Here is a 20,583-nt window from a genome sequence, read left to right on the forward strand (position 1 = left end):
TGCCGGCCGCTGGCGAGGTGGCGGGGCTCCTGCAGTGCTCACGTGCTGCTCGCGGGAAGGCGCAATGGCGCAGCCTCTGGGGAGAAAACCTTTGCCGGGATCTTCTAGAGCTAAACGTGCACCTGCCGTAGAATGCTGGCTGCACCCGCCAGCTCAGGCTGCCATAACAGCCCCCGCCGGCTGCGGCTGGATGGCTGAAACCACAGGCATTTCTTTTCCCGCAAGGCCTGAGGCCGGAGTCCAAGGTCAAGGTGCTGGGTAACTCGGTTCCTGCCGAGCGCTCTCTTCCTGGTTTACAGGTGACTGGCCCCTGGGTGCCTGTCCTCGGTGCTCCCACAGAAAGGGAGAGAAAGGAAGAACTGAGATCTCTTCTTCTTCTTCTTCTTCTTCTTCTTCTTCTTCTTCTTCTTCTAAATATATTTTTATTGATTTTTACAGAGACGAAGGGAGAGGAATACAGGGCTAGAAACATTAATGAGAAAGAAACACCAGTCAGCTGCCTCCTGCACACCCCCTACTGGGGTGGTGCCTGCAACCAAGCTACATGCCCTTGAACAGAATCGAACCTGGGACCTTGCAGTCTGTAGGCGAATGCTCTGTCCACTGAGCCAAACCGGTTAGGGCTCTTCCTCTTCTCACAAGGACACCAGTTCAGTGAGGTTAGGGCCTCATTTACCCTCAATTACCTCCTTGCAGGTCTGTCTCCAAGTGCAGTCACTCTGGGGGTTGAGGCTTCAACTCGTCAATTGGGGCTGGAAATGGGGAGGGGGTAAGGGGGATTGGGAACACGTTGCATCCATAACTTTATCCAAGTAAACGAAAACCTACACTTGCACAACAGCCTGTCCATTGATACTTAGAGCAGCTTTATTAATAATCAAAAACTGGGAACAGCATGCCCTAGCTGGTTTTGCTCAGTGGATAGAGCTCCGCCTGCAGACTGAAGGGTCCTGGGTTCGATTCCGGTCAAGGGCACATGCATGCCCAGGTTGCGGGCTTGATCCCCAGTGTGAGGGTGCAGAATGCATCTATCAATGATTCCCTCTCATGATCTATGTTTCTATCTTTCTATCCTTCTCCCTTCCTCTCTGAAATCAATAAAAATATGTGGAAAGAAATTAAAAGAAAAAAGAAAAGAAAAGAACTGGTTCTAGCTGGTTTGGCTCAGTGGATTGAGTGTTGGCCTATGGACGGAAGAGTCCTGGATTCTATTTCAGTCAAGGGCATGTACATGCAGCAGCCAATCGATGCGTTTCTCTTACATCGATATTTCTATCTTCCCCTCTCTCTTAAAAAAAAACAAAACAACAACCATGAAAAAGTATCCTTGGATGCTAAATAAACAAACAAATGCCTTTAAAAAAACACACACACCCGGGAACAACTCGGATGTGAGTGGAGAAGCAAACTCTGATACAGTCACACATCAGAATACTACCCGGCCCTAGCCGGTTTGGCTCAGTGGATAGAGCGTCGGCCTGCAGACTGAAGGGTCTCAGCTTCAATTCCAGTCAAGGGCATGTACCTTGGTTGCAGGCACATCCCCTGTATGGGGTGTGCAGGAGGCAGCTGATCAATGTGTCTCTCTCATCCATGTTTCTAACTCTCTATCCCTCTCCCTTCCTTTCTGTGAAAAATCAATAAAATATATATATATATATATATATATATTTTTTTTTTTTTTTAAAGAATACTACCCGCCAATAAAAAGGAACAATCTATCAATACGTGTACGCGTAACAGGTATGAGGACTTTCAAAGGCATCGTGTTGAGTGACAGGAAGCCAGACTCCAAAGGTCACCTACTGTTTGATTCATGTATGTAACCTTCGCAAAGAGGCGAAAGCCACGAAGAGGGAGAACAGCATGATGGCGAAAGGGTTTGTGTTTTTCTTCTTGCTGCTCCTTGGCTGCCTGGTGGTGGCCGTTCCACAAATCCATACCTGTGCTAACATCCATGGGACTGAACGCCGACATTTTAAACAGTCAGATTTACTGTATGCTCATTTAAGGGGAAAAAAAAAAATTTTAATTATAAAGATCATTCAAATGAAAATATAAATAAAACCTGTTTGCCAAGAGCCTGGGGGCTTATTTGCCATCTGGTCCCGGTTTTTAAGGTCATTTAAAATCCTCTCTCTCCTGCTTCTCACGCAAACAAACAAAAGAAGCACACCTGCCCCTCATTTGGCTCAGCAGCTGTTTGTTGAGCCATGTGGCACAAGGTTCCATTTGGGGGGTCGGGCTGAAATGGGAAATTGGGGGGGGTGAAATAGACAGGCTTAGGGAATTTTTCAAATTAAGGGGGCGGAAGGTCCCATGGAAAAAAACACAGGGCTACAGAATTACAAAAGGGTACATTTCTGCCCTGACTGGTGTGGCTCAGTGGATATATCATCGTCCTGCAGACTGAAGGGTCCCAGATTTGAGTCTGGCCAAGAACGTGTACCTTGGTTGTGGACACATCTCCAGTGGGGGATGTGCAGGAGGCAGCTGATGGATGATTCTCTCTCATGGATGTTTTTAACTATCTCTTTCCTTTCCACTCTGTAAAAAATTCAATTATATAGCCAAAACCGGTTTGGCTCAGTGGATAGAGCGTCGGCCTGCGTACTGAAAGGTCCCGGGTTTGATTCCGGCCAAGGGCATGTACCTTGGTTGCGGGCACATCCCCAGTAGGGGGTGTGCAAGAGGCAGCTGATCGATGTTTCTCTCTCATCGATGTTTCTAACTCTTTATCCCCCTCTCTTCCTCTCTGTAAAAAATCAATAAAATATTTTTTTAAATCAATTATATATATATATATTTTAAAGGTATTTTCCATAAGACAAGGGAGTCAGGAGAGGCAGCAGTTCCATTTCCACAAGACAAGGGAACTGGGAGTAGCTAAAGGAGGATAGATAACCTCACAGGTCCCAAGTGAGGTTTGACCTTTGAGCTCAGGAGTTGCTATAGTGACCAAATCAAAGAGGAATGGTGACCAATCAGAGGGGATATCGAGGCATAAAAACTGCAGCCTTTATCAGCCGGGAAAAGGAACTCGGTGGGACTCTCTCCCCCTCCCCACGTGGAGTCTGCACTTGTTCTTCAGTCAATCTCCACCTTTGCTATTCCAGCTTCCCTCTGTGGATCCGTTCTTCGGCGCCAACAAAGAATCCGGGGAAGCCGAAGCCGGTTTGGCTCAGTGGACAGAACGTCAGCCTGCGGACTGAAAGGTCCCGGGTTCGATTCCGGTCAAGGGCATGTACCTTGGTTGCGGGCACATCTCCAGTGGGGGACGTGCAAGAGGCAGCTGATCAATGACTCTCTCTCATCGATGTTTCTAACTCTCTATCTCTCTCCCTTCCTCTCTGTAAAAAATCAATAAAATGTATTTAAATATATATATATATATATCCGGGGAAGTCTTCCTCCCCAGGGGAACACCTGGTGTTCCAGCCCCAAAATACCATATCGGTGCAGTTTCCAGAACCTTCCTGAATTGTACTGGAGTAGGCCAGAATGTGGAGGCAGAGAGGGCTGTGTGCAGAGCTCTGACTGTAGGCAGGAGAGTCCTCAGCCCAAAGCACCCCACAGAAAGCGAGGTCCTGCCATCCCTGGGCCAGGGCGCCCCCATTTCTAGCTCCATCCACTTTGGCCAATAGAATATTCTCACGCTTCTTAACGGAGCATCCCTAGAAGATAAATCAGCCCTCTCCTACTAAAAATAGGCTACCTCTCCTAACATAAATATGAACTTATCTTTAAAAATGCCCCCTGAAAACAAAGAAGTCCTAAAAGCCAGATGATAAAAGTATTTTGGAAGAGAGCGTTTCTCATGGGCTCTAATAATAATAATAATAATAATAATAATAATAATAATATACTAATTTAGACATAACCTAAGAAATGATGTCTAGATTGGTATTGTTACTATGAATGACACAACTTCCACCCGTCAGACCCTAAGCTGTCCCTCTCGGGGATCGCCCGTAGAGAAAGCAGACCGGTGGATGACAGCCGATTCCAAAGCTGTGTGATCAGAGGATTGAGAAGAACGCTGGGAGGACTGGGAGGGGAAAGTCATCAGGAAGCTTTCACCTCATCAGGTGACTCCTGGCGTCAGAACCCCGGAGGCTGGAATCCAGGACTTTGCCCGCTGTGCTGCGGGGCCCAGTGTGGGGTGGGGGAGGGAGTTCCTGCTGGGGCTGGAACCAGAGAGGTCCCCACGTGACCCGGGGTCACTTCCAGGTGACCGAAGGGGAAGTGTGTGCTCCTCCTGGGCTGTCAGCATTTCTCTGACCGATTCTCCTTCACCGTGAGCAGGCTGGTTCCGGCCTGTCACACACACACACACACACACACACACACTCACACACGCACACACACTCACGCACACACGCACACACGCGCACACGCGCGCGCGCGCGCACACACGTGTGTCCTTTGCCCTGCCAGGCCCTGCCCACAGGTGTTCCCTCCTGTCCCTCCTCCTCTGCCCCTGATGGTCACTCTGACCAGATCACACCAGGACAGAGGGGCCGAAAACGCAGGGTGGGGGTGGGAGGGAGGGTGGGCACAGGCCTGGTTTTCACAAAGCGTCTCTAATCTTCCCACTGGCCACGTGACCCCCAAGGTCGCCCCAGAGATAAGCTCCCGGGATTACAAAAGGACATGCCCCGTCCAACGTGGCAGACCTTGGATCCCAGCACCAGGCCACTCTGATTTGTTTTTTAATATAAATCTTGTGTTTATCCCGGGAAGAGCTCAGGTCCGTGGCACTGCGTTCATTTGCGATGTGAATTTGTTGCCTTCAATGTGGATGCAGCAGGCGCAGGCAGGTGGGGGTGCTGAGGTCTACATCGTAGCCCTGGTGATAGGAAAGTGTCTGGGTCCTAGCGGCCACTCAGTTAGCATTTGTGAAACAAATAAGTGAAATGTAAATACTTAAGAGTCCACCGTTTTGATAATCCCGTTTTGGAATGTCTTAAACACACACACACACACACACACACACACACACACATTGAATGGCCAAATTATTATGCATTCAGAGATCATGATAATCTGGCCACTCGGTATATATTTCCGAGAGGAAAGGAGAGGGAGAAAGAGAAACATCCAGGATGAGAGAGAATCATGGATCAGCTGCCTCCTGCACGCCTCCCACTGGTTCATAGGCCAAGGCTCAACCACTGAGCCACGTGGGCCGGCTCCTGGCGTCTTCTAAGGTTTCCTGCCTATCTCAAAGAAAGGCTCTGCCCAATCGGGGTGTCCTGAAAACTTCTGGATGAAAGAGAAGGTCCCAGGGACCCGCCAGGGAAATCCCAGGATGGATGCCAGGCCAGGCCCAGGGCCTGGCTGCCCCTCTGTACCCACTAAAGAAAGCAGCAAGCGGACCTGACTAGTGTGGCTCAGTAGCTAGAGCATCCGCCTGTGGACTGAAGGGTCCCAGGTTCGATTCTGGTCAGGGGCATGTATGTACCTTGGTTGCATGTATGTACCTACTAGGGATGTGCAAGAAGCAGCTGGTTGATGTTTCTCTCTCGTCGATGTTTCTAGCTCTCTACCCCTCTCTCTTCCTCTCTGTAAAAAAATCAATAATATATATATATTTTTTTTTAATCAATAAAATATGTCGAGAGAGAGAGAGAGAGAGAGAGAGAGAGAGAGAGAGAGAGAGAGAGAAGAAAGAAAGGAAGGAAGGAAGGAAGGAAGGAAGGAAGGAAGGAAGGAAGGAAGGAAGGAAGGAAGGAAGGAAGAAGAAAGAAAGAAAGAAAGAAAGAAAGAAAGAAAGAAAGAAAGAAAGAAAGAAAGAAAGAAAGAAAGAAAGAAAGAAAGAAAGAAAGAAAGAAAGAAAGAAAGAAAGAAAGAAAGAAAGAAAGAAAGAAAGAAAGAAAGAAAGAAAGAAAGAAAGAAAGAAAGAAAGAAAGAAAGAAAGAAAGAAAGAAAGAAAGAAAGAAAGAAAGAAAGAAGAAAGCAGCCAGCTCAGGTCGCAGCGCCCTCTGCGCAGGGAAGGCGTCCCCGCCCCGCCCGCCGGGCGCCCGGGGTTCCCAGCTTCTTGGAAAACCACCCACGTGGGAGGCGGAGGCGCATTTCCGCCGGGAACCGGCGCTCACCTCCCAGGCCCGGCCCCGCACGGCCGCCCGCGGCCACGAGGTGGCGCTGCGCTCCAGCGGGCGCTGCTCGGCGCCGGAGAGAGGACGGCGGAGCCGGGACGGACACACAGACGCACAGACGCACAGACAGGCAGGCAGGCGGACAGACAGGCGGACAGACAGGCAGATCGAACCTGAGCCTCCGCATCCCGGGACTAGCGGGCAGCGCAGGCGGCCCAGGTAGGATCCCCGCGCCCCGGCGTTCCCCTTGAACTTGGGGGGGTGGGCCGCGTGGCGCGGGGGGCAGGGATCCCCGGGGAGGTCGGAGCGGCCCCGCGCCGATCGGGACCCGGAGACCCGGCGCCTCCCAGCGGGGCCCGGGCAGAGGGGGCCCCGGGGCAGAGGGAGCCCGGGCGCTGGCGCACAGACCTCCCCCGGGGAGCGCGCCCGGTGCCCGCTGCCCGCTGCCCGCTGCCCGGTGCCCGGTGCCCGCTGCCCGGTGCCCGCTGCCCGGGGCGGCACGTCCCGCACGCAGAGAAGCGAGGCTGGTGCCCCGGATCCACTGCAGCGGAGCGCCGGCTGGGCAGGGCCGAGGCCCCCTCCTCAGTCGTGGCCGCACCTTGGCATCGCTTGGGGATTCGTGTTATTTTGTTGTTGTTGTTTAAAGGCTGGTGCCCTAGAGACTCCGAGGTGAGTGGTCTGGGTCCAGGCCTGGGCATCTGGATGTTGAAAAGCTTCCAAGCACGCCCGGCCGGTGTGGCTCAGTGGTGGGGCGCGGACCTGTGACCCAGGAGGTCACGGTTCCATTCCCGGTCAGGGCACAGGCCCGGGGTTGCAGGCTCCATCCCCAGTGTGGGGCGTGCAGGAGGCAGCGGGTCCGTGATTCTCTGGTCGTTGATGTTTCTATCTCTCCCTCCCTCTCCCTTCCTCTGTGAAGTCAATAAAAGTGTTTTTAAAATAATAATAATAATAGTAATAATAATAATAACAATAATAATAATAAAAGCTTCCAAGCGGTTCCATGCAGCAGCCACGGAGGCCCCTGGATGGAAAGGGCTGGAAAAGCCCCAGGACGGGTGTGCGGCAGCCCGGACTGCTGATTCTTCTTTTCTCCTTCGGGTTCTAAGTGGCTTTTAAGCAGGAAATGCGGCCGCCGCCTTTGAGCTGTCAACCCCGGATAACCAGGCCACACCCTCCCTCCCCAGGGCTGGCTTTGAAAGGGCTGAGCTGGGACGTGGGCGGCGAGCAGACAAGACACTGATGTGGGATGTGAGGGAAGACTCGTGGGGAAGAGTGTCTGTGTGTGTGTGTGTGTGTGTGTGTGTGTGTCTGTGTGTGTGTGTGTGTGTGTGTCTGTGTCTGTCTGTGTGTGTGTGTGTGTGTGTGTGTGTGTGTGTGAGGGGGAGGGGGGACTGATTCCTCCTTACCCTGATCCCGCAGAAGCTCTGGGGTCCCTGGGGCTGCCCCCCTCATTATGACAAATGTAGCTGAGTCGTCGGCGTAAGGTGCCTCATGGCTAATAAAAGGGACCCCTTATATTTACATTACAGTCAAGTGGGAACCCCCATGAGCTTCGAGTCCCCAGAACCAGCCCTCCCTTAGAGGACACACCCCCCTGGAAGTCACTGAGCCGCCCTAGCCTCAGTCTCCTCATCTGCAAAATGGGTATGATAGCATAAAACTCTTACGAGCTGGCGTGGCAATGGTTCACAATAAAAGGTAACATTTACTGTTTGGCTCAGTAGACAGAGCCTCGGCCTGTCGACCCAGAGGCCCTGGGTTCGATTCCGGTCAAGGGCACGTACCTAGGTTGCAGGCTCCTCCTCCCTGGCTGGGGCCCTGGTCAGGGCACATGCAGGAGGCAGCCCATCGATGTGTTTTTCTCACATGGATGTTTCTTTCTCTGTCTTGCCCTCTCTCTTCCACTCTCTCTAAAAATCAATGGGGAAAATATCCTCCGGTGAGGGTTAAAATTTTTTTATTTTAAAAGTAATGTTAACAAAGGGCGTGCCTGTGCCGGACACGGTGCTAAGTGCTGCCTGTGGGATCGCCACCTTGCCTCCCCACCATACAATGTTTCCCAAAGTGTGGTACGCGCACCCCCAGGGGAACGGGAAGAGTTTGGTGGGGGTGCGCGTTGCACCGGAGTTTGGTGGGGATATGCACTGCACCGTGCTTAGCTGCGCCTAATTCTACGTTCTCATGAGTTCGAGGGGTACTCAGCGTTACGAAAATTATAGAAGAGGTACACATATGTCAGAAGTTTGGGGAACACTGAAAGGAAGGGCTATGTGACCGCATTGGGGCTCAGAGAGGCCGGGGAACTTGCTCAGGGTTGCTGATAATAAGAGGCAGATCCCGAACTTGAACCCAGGCGGTCTGACCCCAGAGCCAAGGACAAACGTACCGCCGTCTGCGGTTCCCCTGGGTGACTGCGGGGCCGCAGAGAGCAGGGGCACTGAGCACTGGGCGGCCTGGTGGGTGGTGCGTTCTGAAACTCCTGCTCTCATGGCTGCCAGCGAAGCGCTGTCCCTGAACTGACTCATTGGTTCGGTCAAAATGCATTGGTCTCTGAGAGCCTACTGTGTGCAGGCAGTCTGGGAGATGCTGGAGATAAAATGGCAAAAAGAACCAGAGGTGAGCCCTGACTGGTGTGGCTCAGTGGATAGAGCATCGGCCTGCAGACTGAAGGGTCCCAGGTTCGATTCCCGTCAAGGGCATGTGCCTTGGTTGCGGGCACATCCCCAGTAGCAGGTGTGCAGGAGGCAGCTGATCCATATTTCTCTCTCATTGATGTTTCTAGCTCTCTATCCCTCTCCCTTCCTCTCTGTAAAAAATCAATAAAACACTTTTTTAAAAAAAGTGTGACCTTTCCATCTAATTGAATACCTAAGCCTTGACGCTCTATTGCGCATGCTCGGCCATGTGTTGAATGCCCCCAAAAATGGAACTTTCTTGTTGGGCCGCTCCTGCATCCCATCGTCAGAATTTCAAACTGTGCCACAGTTGGGGTTCCCCCGAAAGCGGGTCATGAGGCAAGGATTTGGGTGCCAGGAACTCATTGGGAAGGGGATCCCCGAAAAGCCAGGGTATGGGAATGGAGCCCAAGAAGGAAAGCCCGCAAACCCTATGGCACACAGGAGGTGACGGCTGGGTCACCCCATGGTTCCTCCAAAGACCCCTGGAGAGATGGTGTGTCCCCCAAAGAGGCAAGAAAGCTGGGGTATCTTCCCCCTCCCCATTGTACTTCTTTTCTAAATATGTCTTTTTATTGATTTCAGAGAGAAAGGGAGAGGGAGAGAGAGAGAAACATCCATGATGAGAGAGAATCATGGATCAGCTGCCTCCTGCACGCCCCATACTGAGGATGGAGCCTGCCACCCGGGCCTATGCCCTGACCCCGGGAATCGAACCCTGACCTCCTGGTTCATAGGCTGATGCTCAGCCCCTGAGCCACCCTGCTGGGCTCACATGCACTTGCGGCCGGTTCCGCACCCTGCCCGCCTACCTCCCCGGGGCCAGAAACCGCCTTCGGGCAGAAGGAAGGGAGAGGCCGCGGGGCCTCTGGAACCTGTCAATGGCCTTGGGCTGTGGCTGGTGAGTCCCGGGGGCTGAGAAGTGTTTCTGACGGTGGTCCGTGAGGGTAGGCCCTCCCTCTGCAGCCCTCTGTGCTCGCTCCCCGGAGCAGGGGCTCCAGCCACACTGGCCTTTCACTTCCTGAACTTGGCAGACTCTGCCTTCTGACCGCAGTCAGCAGAAGACGTCTCAGGGAAGTGCCGGAATGTTCCCGTCACACTGGCTCGTCTTCCTCTTTGTGGAGAAGGCAGCAGGCCTCGAACCCAGGGCCTCGGACCGGCAACCGGAGCCCAGGCTTAGTGACAGCGCGGTGTTCTATGTTTGCCTTTGCAGTTTCCACCTAGATGTGGCAAGTGTTGCTGGCTTTGCACTTAAAAGTGTGTTTGGTTGGGTTTTTTTAAAAGTAAATGTATGCAAATAATGTGTCTACTTAAAACACCGTGTGAGTTCACGTATGTGTGGAATCTAAAGAACAATGTAAATGAACAAACAAAACAGAAACAGACTCAGCTACAGAGAACAGATGGATGGTTACCTGGGAGGAGGAAAAAAAGGTGAAGGGATTAAGAAGTACAAATTCAGCGCTGGCCGGTATGGCTCAGTGGATGGAGCGTTGGCCTGTGGACTGAAGGGTCCCAAGTTCGATTACGATACAGGGCACCTGCCCAGGTTGGGGGCTCCATCCCCAGTAAGGGGCATGCAGGCGGCAGCTGATCAATGATTCTCTCTCACTATTGATAATATCTCTCTCTTCCTCTCTGGAATCAATAAAAATATGTGTGTGTGTCTTTTAAGTACAAATCCATAGTTACGGAATAGTCACAGGGATGTAAAGTACATAGAGAATATACTAAATAAAATTGTAGTAACAAGTATGGGTGGGAAATGTTGAGGGAACACTCTGTAAAGTATGTGATTGCCTAACCCGCTATGCTGACCACCTGAAACTCAACAGAATAATATGAAATATAAACTAACTGAAAAATTAAATTAAATTTTAAAATGTGTCTACTGCCCAGCCGGCACAGCTCAGTAGTTGAGCATTGGCCTGTGAACCAAAAGGTCATGTTCAATTCCCAGTCAGGGCAAATGCCTGGATTGCAGGCTCAGGCCCCAGTAGGAGGCAGCCGATCAATGATCCTCTCTGAAATCAATAAAAAATATATATATTTTAAATGTGTCTCCTTAAAGAAAAATATTCAATAGTAAAGGTGGTATCTATTATACTAATCTATACTAATAAAAGGGTAATATGCTAATTAGACCGGACGCCCCTCCAGGCAAAGCCACGGTGGTGGGGGCTGAGGCAGAGGCAGTTAGGGGCAATGAGGCCAGCAAGCAGAGGTGGTTAGAGCAATCAGGCTGGCAGGCAGAGGCAGTTGAGGGTGATCAGGCAGGCAGGGAAGCAGTTAGGGGCATCAGGAAGGCAGGCAGAGCAGTTAGGGGTGATCAAGCAGGCAGGCATGTGAACGGTTAGGTGCAAGAAATCCCAGATTTTGAGTGGGATTGGGCCTACACCAGCAGTCGGACATCCCCCAAGGGGTCTCGGACTGGGAGAGGGTGCAGGCTGGGCTGAGGGACACCCCCCACCCCCAACTCCGTGCATGAATTTCATGCACTGGGCCTCTAGGGAGAACATAATAAAAAATAATCATCGCCTCCCTTATCGAGCACTTCCCATGTGCCGGCTGCTCTTCTAAGCACGTTACGTGTCTGGCGTCATCGCTCCTCGCCACAGCCCCGGGGCCAAGCACTATTTGAGGGAGGGATATTATTAGCTGAGAACACGGGCCGAGGAAAGTTCAGTCCCTTGCCCATGCTTACGTAGCGAGGAGCGGAAAGGGGAACCCAGTCGGCCCACGCCAGCGTTCCTGCTCTGACTCGCTTTTCTCACACACTGTTTCTCATGCACTTGATTAAAAACAAAAAAACAAAAAACACAGAAGATGATATTTGAATGAGAGGAAGCCTGTTTTGCACGGTTCCTCTTTGGTATCTAGCCAGAATCCGCCTCCTGGCTCCCCTGCCTCCTGGTAGGCAGGCTTTTTTTTTTTTTCTGGAACCCTGGGGAACGCACCCGTCCCTTTCCCATCACCACTGCCCGTCCGTCAGGTACGTGGTGACAGGGACCGCAGCCCCTCGAGGGTCTCCCCTGCTCTGGAGTAAACCTGGCCAGTTCCTTCTGCTTTTCCCCTGTGGGTTCTCGCCATCTTCCCACAAACACAGGGTTTCTTTCTTCCCTATTCTGTTTTTGTTGTTTTTTTTTATTCAAGAGGGCTTGTAAAGTTATTTTTGTTGCTGTAAAAAAGTTTGTGGGGGGGTGTGGGGGGGAGTGGAGGAGGCCTCCCACAGCTCATTCCGGCTCAGGGCACATGGCTGTGGTCGGAGTGATGGACGTGACAAAGAGCACCTGTCAGGGGTTCTCAGCCTTCCTGACGCCGTGACCCTTTCACACAGCTCCTCGTGGCGTGGTGACCCCCGACCATAACAGTATTTCCGTGGCTGCTTCCTCACTGTACTGTTGCTACTGTTAATGAATCGTCATGTGACTATCTGTGTGTTCCGATGGTCTTAGGCGGCCCCCGTCAAAGGGGTTTCGACCCCGCAGGTTGAGAACCGCCAGCAGGGTCGCCTAAGACCACGGAAAACACAGATTTACATCACGATTCATAACGGGAGCAAAATCACAGTTAGGAAGTAGCCACGAAAATACTGTTATGGTCGGGGGTCACCGCGCCCTGAGGAGCTGTGTGAAAGGGCCGCGGCATCAGGAAGGTGGAGAACCACTGAGCTACATGGTGATGTCCAGAGGGAGGCCGGGCACTCAGAGAGAGAGCCTCTCCCAGCCAGCACCCCGGGGTGCTGGAGGCGGACGAGGCCGGTTCTTGGCAGCCGGAGGCCGAGCGCCTTCAGTGCCCGTGTCCCTCACCAGGCGGAAAGGGACAGACTCGCCAAACCCACAGGAGCCCCGCGAGGAAGCCAGACCACCAATCCAGGAGCTCAGGACGCACAGGCCCCGGGGAGAGGCCTGGGAACGCAGGGCCAGCTTGTCAGCACATTCCTCTCCCCGCAGGGAAGCCCGGGGGGGGGGGGGGGGGGGGGGGAGCCTGCCTCCAGCCAGAGGCTGGCACCCCTGGAGTCAGAGGAGGGCAGCGCGGGGAATGGCCCGAGCAGCCAGGGCAGGCTCAGGTTCCGGTCCTCCCAGCGACCGAGGGTCCAGGAGGCCGGGTGCAATGCCCCATCCCAGGCTCATGGTAGACGTGACTGACCCATGATCGCACCTTCCTACTGTCCTGGGGACCGACGTGAGATCCTCTGATCAGAGAGTATTCTGCGCCTGTCAGTGGTTGAGCGTCCACCCCTGAGCCAGGAGGTCATGGCTTGACTCCCGGTCAGGGCACGTGCCCAGGTTTCAAGCTCCCTCCCCAGTGTGGGGTGTGCAAGAGGCGGCCAGTCTGTGATTCTCTCTCATCATTGATGTTTCTATCTCTTTCTCTCTCTCTCTCTCTCTCTCCCTTCCTCTCTCAAATCAGTAAAAAAATAAAAATAAGAGAATATTCCAGACCCTGGTCCCTGTGGCTCAGTTGAGCTGAGTTCCATGAACCGAGAGGTCCCAGGTTCTATTCCCAGGCAGGGTACATGTCTGGATTGCAGGCTCAATCCCCAGTAGCGGGCATGCAGAAAGTAACCGATCCATGTTTCTCTTCTCTCTCTCTCTCTCTCTCTCTCTCTCTCTCTCTCTCTCTCTCTCTCTTCTCTCTCTCTCTCAATCAATCGATAAAAACATATTTAGTCCTAGCCAGTTTGGCTCAGTGGATAGAGTGTCGGCCTGTGGATTCAAGGGTCCCCAGTTCCATTCTGGTCAAGGGCATGTAGTCTGGTTGCAGGCACATCCCCAGCAGGAGGTGTGCCGGAGGCAGCTGATCGATGTTTCTCTCTCATTGATGTTTCTAACTCTCTGTCCCTCTCCCTTCCTCTCTGGAAAAATAGCAATGAACTATATATTTTTAAATAATAAAATAAAGTAAAAACATATTTAAAATAAAATAATATTTATCACAGTTGCCCTCATTAAAAAAAAAAAAAGAGAGAGTATTCCAGAACACTGGCCAGCCCTCCAGTTTGCCTGTGCTGCTCAGGTTTCCCACGCTCCCATCACTCTGGACAACATGGGACAGGAGGCAGGCTTTCAAAGACCTGCTCTGTCGGGCTGCTTTTCTCTGAGCTCCTGGGACATCACCATCACCACCTCTCCCTACCCAATCCTCTGGGAGCCTCTGCTAATACCATTGGCCGGGCTTCTTTTTTTTTTTTAATTCATTGTCAAGTCTTGATTTGATTTCCAGGCCTTCCTCTTCCTGCTTTGACCAGAGGCACATCCTGTCCTGTCCTTAAGAACTTTTGCAGATCAATAACCATAGGCGTTGTGTGTGCCTTCCTCCGAGGGATTCTCCCCGACATTCGCGGGTGACTGGCTGTGTCCCTCCCAGCAGACTTCTTGCAACCAAGAAGCAGTTTGCTGGGATGTTGGGCTTCCTTCCTTTATAGGCTGCATGCACAAACATTTTTAAAATGTTGATGTTCAATTTATCTGTTTTTTTTTCATACACACACACACACACACACACACACTCACACACACACATACACTAGAGGCCCGGTGCACAGATTTGTGCACTGGTGGGATCCCTCGGCCTGGCCTGCACTCTCTCCTAATCCAGGACCCCTCAGGGGATGTCGGACTGCTGGTTTTGGTCTGATTCCCCCAGGCCCAGGCCAAGGGACCCCACCAGTGCATGAATCCATGCACCAGGCCTCTAGTATGCATATAAGAACTTTGGTTAATCTATTCCTCCTCTCCCCTCTCCCCGTTTTGAGACTTCCAATATATTGAAATTTATATATATTTTTGACTATATATATATATATATATATATATATATATATATATATATATATACCAAGACAAAAGAAATTCACAAAGAGACACAAGAAGGTTGGTCAGTTTTGACTCTATGATGCTCTCCATGTTTCTGGGGGACAGCACATACCGACATTAACAAGATGATATGGAATGGGAAAATCCCAACTTTTAGTCCCTTCATGACTGTGAGGTCCGCCTGTCCACTCACCCCCATTAGGATGGGCGGGAAGGGCCTGGTGGTTTCTCTTACTGGGAGTAGGAGTGGGAAAAGCACAATGTTCCCTCTGGCGGGCCCTGCTAAGGTTTCCAGCACAAGCCTGAAGTCACCATAGGCCTACTCAGAGCCTCTCCCCGGAATGGGATGCTGAGAACAGGAGACCCCTTTGAAGCCTCGAGTGAAAAAAACAATCTCGGAGCCCCCGGGTCACGGAGCCATCCCACCTCGCACAGAAACAGCCGCCAGAGGCGCAGACGAAGCTGAGCAGCCAGCTCACTCTCCCTGAGCCTTGCCAGCCCTGTGAGGGTTTCCGGGCCCGTGTTGCTGGCCCACATCAGCTTCAGCTGGAGGAGAGGCGTGAGGATAATATTGGGGTGAGGGAGCATCGAGTATGAGGTCCCAGCCATGCTCAGTCATGTCCCCCACCCCCAGGATGGCTCATACAGGCCTCGCCCCTTCTGCCATCCAACAGACAGGGATTTCTAGACCTGCCAGTGAAACTTTGTCCTTTTGCTGGCATTGGATTTATTTTGCTTCTTGGTGGTTACTTTTTGGCCCGTGGGGTTGCACATGCCACACGCACACACACGCACACACACACACACACACACACACCACCCCCCATTCCATAAACACGCTCAATGCCTGCAGAACGCATGGGCTGCAGAGTGTGCTGACACCGCCCACCCCCTCTCCTCTCTCCTCCCCTCTTCCTCCTCCTCCCTCCCCGCTGAAGCCCATCGCTCTCCGATTCCCCCGCCGGAAGCCCCCTCTGTCACAGGGCCACCCCAGCTGCTGCTCCTGCAGGCCCCAGCCAACTCCTATTTCCATAGCAACCGAACCTCATTTTTCCATCCCTGCTTTTCTACTTTGGAAAGGAAACCCATAACAGTTTTTTTTTTTTTAAAGAAATGGGTAGAAAAAAAAAAAAATGAAAGGAGCTACATCTGGCACGGCCCACGTGGACTGCAGAGAATCCCTGGCTCCCCCGGCTCCCCCGAGCCCCTGGAGACCCCCCCACTCCCCCCTCTGCCCCCGGCATCCCTCCACCTCCCCAAGGCTCCTGGCTCAGAGGCAGGTTGGAGGAGAAGCCGGTGTGGCTCCTCGCTTTCTTTATTTTTTTATTTTTATTTTCTTAAATTTTATTTTATGGATTATGGTATCACATAATTATCCTCATCCCCCCCATTCCCATCCCAAACCCCTCCCCACATGTGCCCCCACCACCCTGTTGTCCATGGCCACCGGCTAGGCCCGTAGGCATGCACACAAGTCCTTTGGTTGATCTCTTTAAAGCACATGTGTCAAACACAAGGCCCGCGGGCCAAATCCAGCCCGCCAGGCCTTGCAATGTGGCCCGCACCGCGCTGTCATCACTGCACTCCGCTGTCAGTTTATGACATTGTCAGTTTATGACTGTTCAGTAAACCATTCGGCCCGCGATTTAGGCTGGATTTTAGATTTTGGCCCCTTCTCTGATTGAGTTCGACACCCCTACTTTAAAGGAATGCACGTTGGCTTGCGCTTTGCCAACCCCAGAAGAGGAGCAGGCCAGAGGCTCTGTCCCTGGCACTGGGCGAGGCCAGCCTGTGTCCCCAGGGGTGTCTGTGTCTTTACTGTCCTGCTGCCCGGACAGGGCAGAGGTTGCCTGAATCTGTCATTACGTCATCTCTGAAGATGAGCTCCCCCACCACCACCAGACTGGGCGGTTGTTTGAGCGAGACTGGATGACCGGAATCCAGGGTGGTGGTGTGACTGGCATGGCCCACGCAGGAACCAAGGAGTCTGACAGGAAGGGGCCCGGGGAACTCTCCCCACTCCGGTCCCCGCAAGACTTTTCTCACTGACCCCACGCCTCCCCGCTGGCTGCAGTTCCACCCTTGGCCACTGGGTCCACGGGCCGCTTTCTATTTAAAATGGGAAGTGCAGCCCTCGCCAGTGTGGCTCAATGGTTAGAGCATGTGCTCCCTCACACACATCAAAGGGTCGCAGGTTCAATCCCCAGCCCTGGATGGGGCGCATTCGGGAAGCAACCAATTTATGTGTGTCTCACATCAATGTTACTCATTCTCTCTCTCTCTCTCTTTCTCTTTCTCCCTCCCTCCCTCTCTCCCTCTAAAAATCAATGGAAAAAATACCCTTAGGTGAGGATTAAAGAAAAAGGACCATGCATGCTACGTTGGGTGAGCTTGTACATCTCCATCACCTTCACCCCTAGCACCGTGCCTTGCACATAGTGCTCAGCTAATGTTTGTTGAATTAATATCCTAGCATACAGGGCGTCAACACATAGCTTTCTCTTCTGACATCCGGCCAGAAACACTTATAGATCTGAACTCTGGATAGACACATTTTGGCAAGGAGGGATTTTTTAAAATTATTTTTAAGCACTTTTATTTTTTTTTTTAATATATCTTTACTTATTTCAGAGAGGAAGGGAGAGGGAGAGAGAGATAGAAACATCCATGATGAGAGAGAATCATGGATCGGCTGCCTCCTACACACCCCCTACTGGGGATCAAGCCCTCAATCTGGGCATGTGCCCCGACCGGGAATCGAACCAGGGACCTCTTAGTTTCTGGGTTGAAGCTCAACCCCTGAGCCACGCCAGCCAGGCTTATTAAGCACTTTTTTTTTTTTTTTTTTTTATCCTCCTCCTGCCGAGACCGGTTTGGCTCAGTGGATGGAGCGTCGACCTGTGGACTAAAAGGTCCCAGGTTCGATTCTGCTCAAGGGCATGGACCTTGGTTGCGGGCACATCCCCAGTGGGGGGTGTGCAGGAGGCAGCTGATCGATGATTCTCTCTCATCGATGATTCTCCCTCTCTCTCCCTCTCCCTTCCTCTCCGTAAAAAAAATCAATAAAATATATATTTAAAAAAGAAGAATCCTCCTCCGCCCCCGAACCTGCCGCACACCAGCGTCACTAGAGATAACGGAGGGATGCAGGAGCGGTCTCTCCGGCGGTCGGTTCGGAGGGCCGCTCCGGAAGCAGCGTGCTGGGAAAGGAAGGGGTGTCCTTGAACCCTTCCCCGGAGGAGACACAGTTTGTCTGGACAAGGATTTCCAGCTGCAGCGTGCTCCCTCCACCCACCCACACCTGCTGCCCATGTGAGCCGGGCCTGGGGAGTTCCTGGTGCTGTGGTGTGTTTTGGGGTGTTTTTTTTTTTTAACGCAAGGTGGCTGGGGGGTGGGGGGTGGGGGGTGGGGATGGGAGCCCCCCCCTCCCCCCTCCGGTCTGCTGGGCTCTGGCTCTGAAAAATACAAGCTGTGCCTGACGGAATGACAGAGAGAAATCCGCGGAGCCAGGAAGCGTAGTAAATACCGTGACTCCCTGCAAATGTGCTCGGCCCGCACAGCTTTTTCCAGTCTGGAAAAATGAAGAGAGAGAGGTCTGTGCACAGCCAGCCAAGTCCCCAGCCCTCCTCCCTCCCCACCGCGCCACCCCCACCGCCCGGCGGGCCTCCCGCCCGGCCCCAGACATGCAGTCATCCGCTTTCATCCTTTGTGACTCGCTCTGCTGCCCCGGGAAGGAGCCGTGCCCAGGCTCCGGGCAGCCAGGCCACCAGCCGCTCCCCAGCGCCTGGCAGGGATGTCTGGCTGGTGGGTTTGCCGGCCGGCAGTGGGCAGAGCTGGCTCACCGCTGAGCTGTGCAGGGGGCAGAGCAAGGACCCGTGTCTTCTTCTCTCGCTCGCTCCCCTCGCACCCCTCCTCCCCTCCTATCGCCCCCTTTTGCTTTGGAGGAAGTTCGATCCTCTCCCTCCGTGTTCCTCAGTGTTCAGAGGGGAGACTCAGTGCACAAGGGGAGGGTTTCCAGCATCCGCTCTAGGCGAGCACAGAGGATAGAAGGGGGCTGGGGAATCTCCCAGTGACTCAAAGAAACCAGGCCCAGCTCTAGCTGGTGTGGCTCAGTGGATAGAGCATCGGCCTGCGGACTGAAGGGTCCTGGGTTTGATTCGGGTCAAGGACACGTGCCTAGGTTGCATGCTCCATCCCCAGTCAAGAGAGCAGAAGACTTCTCGCCCAGCAGGTGTGGCTGAGTGGTTGAGCGTCCACCCAGGGTGGGGGGCTGTTTCTCTGTTTTCTGCGACCCGTACGGAAAACCACAGGTTCCTGAGTGGAGGAGCTGGGCATTGAGAAATTAAAGGAGAAAAAAAGAGACCAAGAGGCAGAAATAGATTCAAGCTGGGACCCGGGTGGGAGGCTGCCACTCTGATGGAGAGACAGTCAACGCCCACCACAGACAGCACAGCACCTTTATCTATTTCCAAAGGGGTGTTTAAGGTCAAAAGAGTTCTGGGTGTGCCCAGGTCCCATTCATTATCTCATTCCAAGCACACGGATAAAGATAAAAAATCAGTACTGATAACAGTCTCCCACATTTTGGGGAAACGTGTTCCCAGGGCGTGGCTCTGCCTACACCTTGAGTCCAGCTGACATTAATTTAAAGGTCATCCATGTGCATTCCCAAAGGGCCCTCTACAGCCCAGGAACCAGGAGGGCACCTGTTTGATTCCAGGGCACACGCCTGGGTTTTGGGGATCCCTAGTAGGGGGCTGGCAGGGGGCAGCTGATCAGTGATTCTCTCTCATCATTCTGTCTCTCTCTCTGTCCCTTTCCCTTCCCCTCTGAAGTCAATACAAATATATATACACTGAATGGCCAGATTATTATGATCTCTGAACGCATAATAATTTGGCCACTCAGAGTGTGTGTGTGTATGTGTGTGTGTGTGTGTGTATGTATATCCAGGCCCCGTGCATGAATTCGTGCATGGGTGGGTTCCGGCCAACCAGGCCACGGGGAAGAGACGTGGGCAGTTGGTTGGCCTGCCTGCTGGTCGAACTCCTGGTTGAGGGGAAAATTTGCATATTAGCCTTTTATTATATATGATATATACTGAGTGGCCAGATTATTATGCGTTCAGAGATCATAATAGTCTGGCCACTCATTGTGTGTGTGTGTGTGTGTGTGTGTGTGTGTATTTTAAAGTAGCTCTCATTTAAAAACAATACTTCTCCTACCAAAATGGCTTGCAACAAATCCAGGTAACACATGCCCAAAGGTTCACACACACACACACACACCCACACACACACCCTCCTGGAGGCCCTGGCTTGTGCAATGCTTTCCCTTCCCCTACAGAGTCTCCTCCCGCCATCCCCTCCCACTCACCTTCCTCGCTCCCCATCTATCAGGAATTGTAAGAAAAGGCTCTAGCATGGCTCAGTGGTTGAGCGTCAACCTATGAATCAGGAGGTCAGGGTTGAGTTCCCGGTCAGGGCACGTGCCCGGGTTACTAGCTCCATCCCCAGTGTGGGGCGTGCTGGAGGCAGACGGTCAATGATTCTCTCTCATCACTGATGTCTCTCTATCTCTCTCCGTCTCTGAAATTAATAAAAAAAAAAAAAAAAATTTTTTTTTAAAAAAAGAAAGACTGTAGCTGGAAAAGTCAAGGTTGCCTAGGACCTCGCTTCATCCCTGGGCGCACTCCTCAGCACCCCTGGAGGAAGCGCCACTTATCCTTATGACGAACAATTCGGGAAGGCACCCGCACTTTTAAAAATAGCCTCGTGCGCGATTCTGCCAGCTCATCCGAGCCCTGCCAAGGGAATGTGTCTTTTGGCAAATCAGTTCCCGCTCTATGCCTCAGTTTCCCTCTTATCTCTCACAGAGATGAGGACTTGAAGCACACTATGTTTGTTTGGGTGTGTGTTTTGGGGAGTGGGGGAGTTGGGAGCCAAAAGGAAGCTCCTTCAAGGACCCGGCGTTACTGGTCATGGTTTTGTT

The 20,583-nt window shown here is 52.4% G+C and overlaps 1 protein-coding gene across 1 annotated transcript in view; it reads left to right on the forward strand.

The window, feature by feature from the left end:
* Nucleotides 1–6,191: 6,191 nt before the first annotated feature.
* CHD9 (chromodomain helicase DNA binding protein 9) overlaps nucleotides 6,192–20,583 on the forward strand; it is a 139,730-nt gene continuing 125,338 nt past the window's right edge. Inside the window, exon 1 of the mRNA XM_084905451.1 lies at nucleotides 6,192–6,317. The gene's annotated coding sequence lies outside the window, so the exon portion shown is untranslated. The remainder of the gene's footprint in view (nucleotides 6,318–20,583) is intronic.

This window comes from Pipistrellus hanaki (genome assembly GCF_964339955.1).
Source record: "Pipistrellus hanaki genome assembly, chromosome: 15".
In the NCBI taxonomy this organism is placed as follows: domain Eukaryota; kingdom Metazoa; phylum Chordata; class Mammalia; order Chiroptera; family Vespertilionidae; genus Pipistrellus; species Pipistrellus hanaki.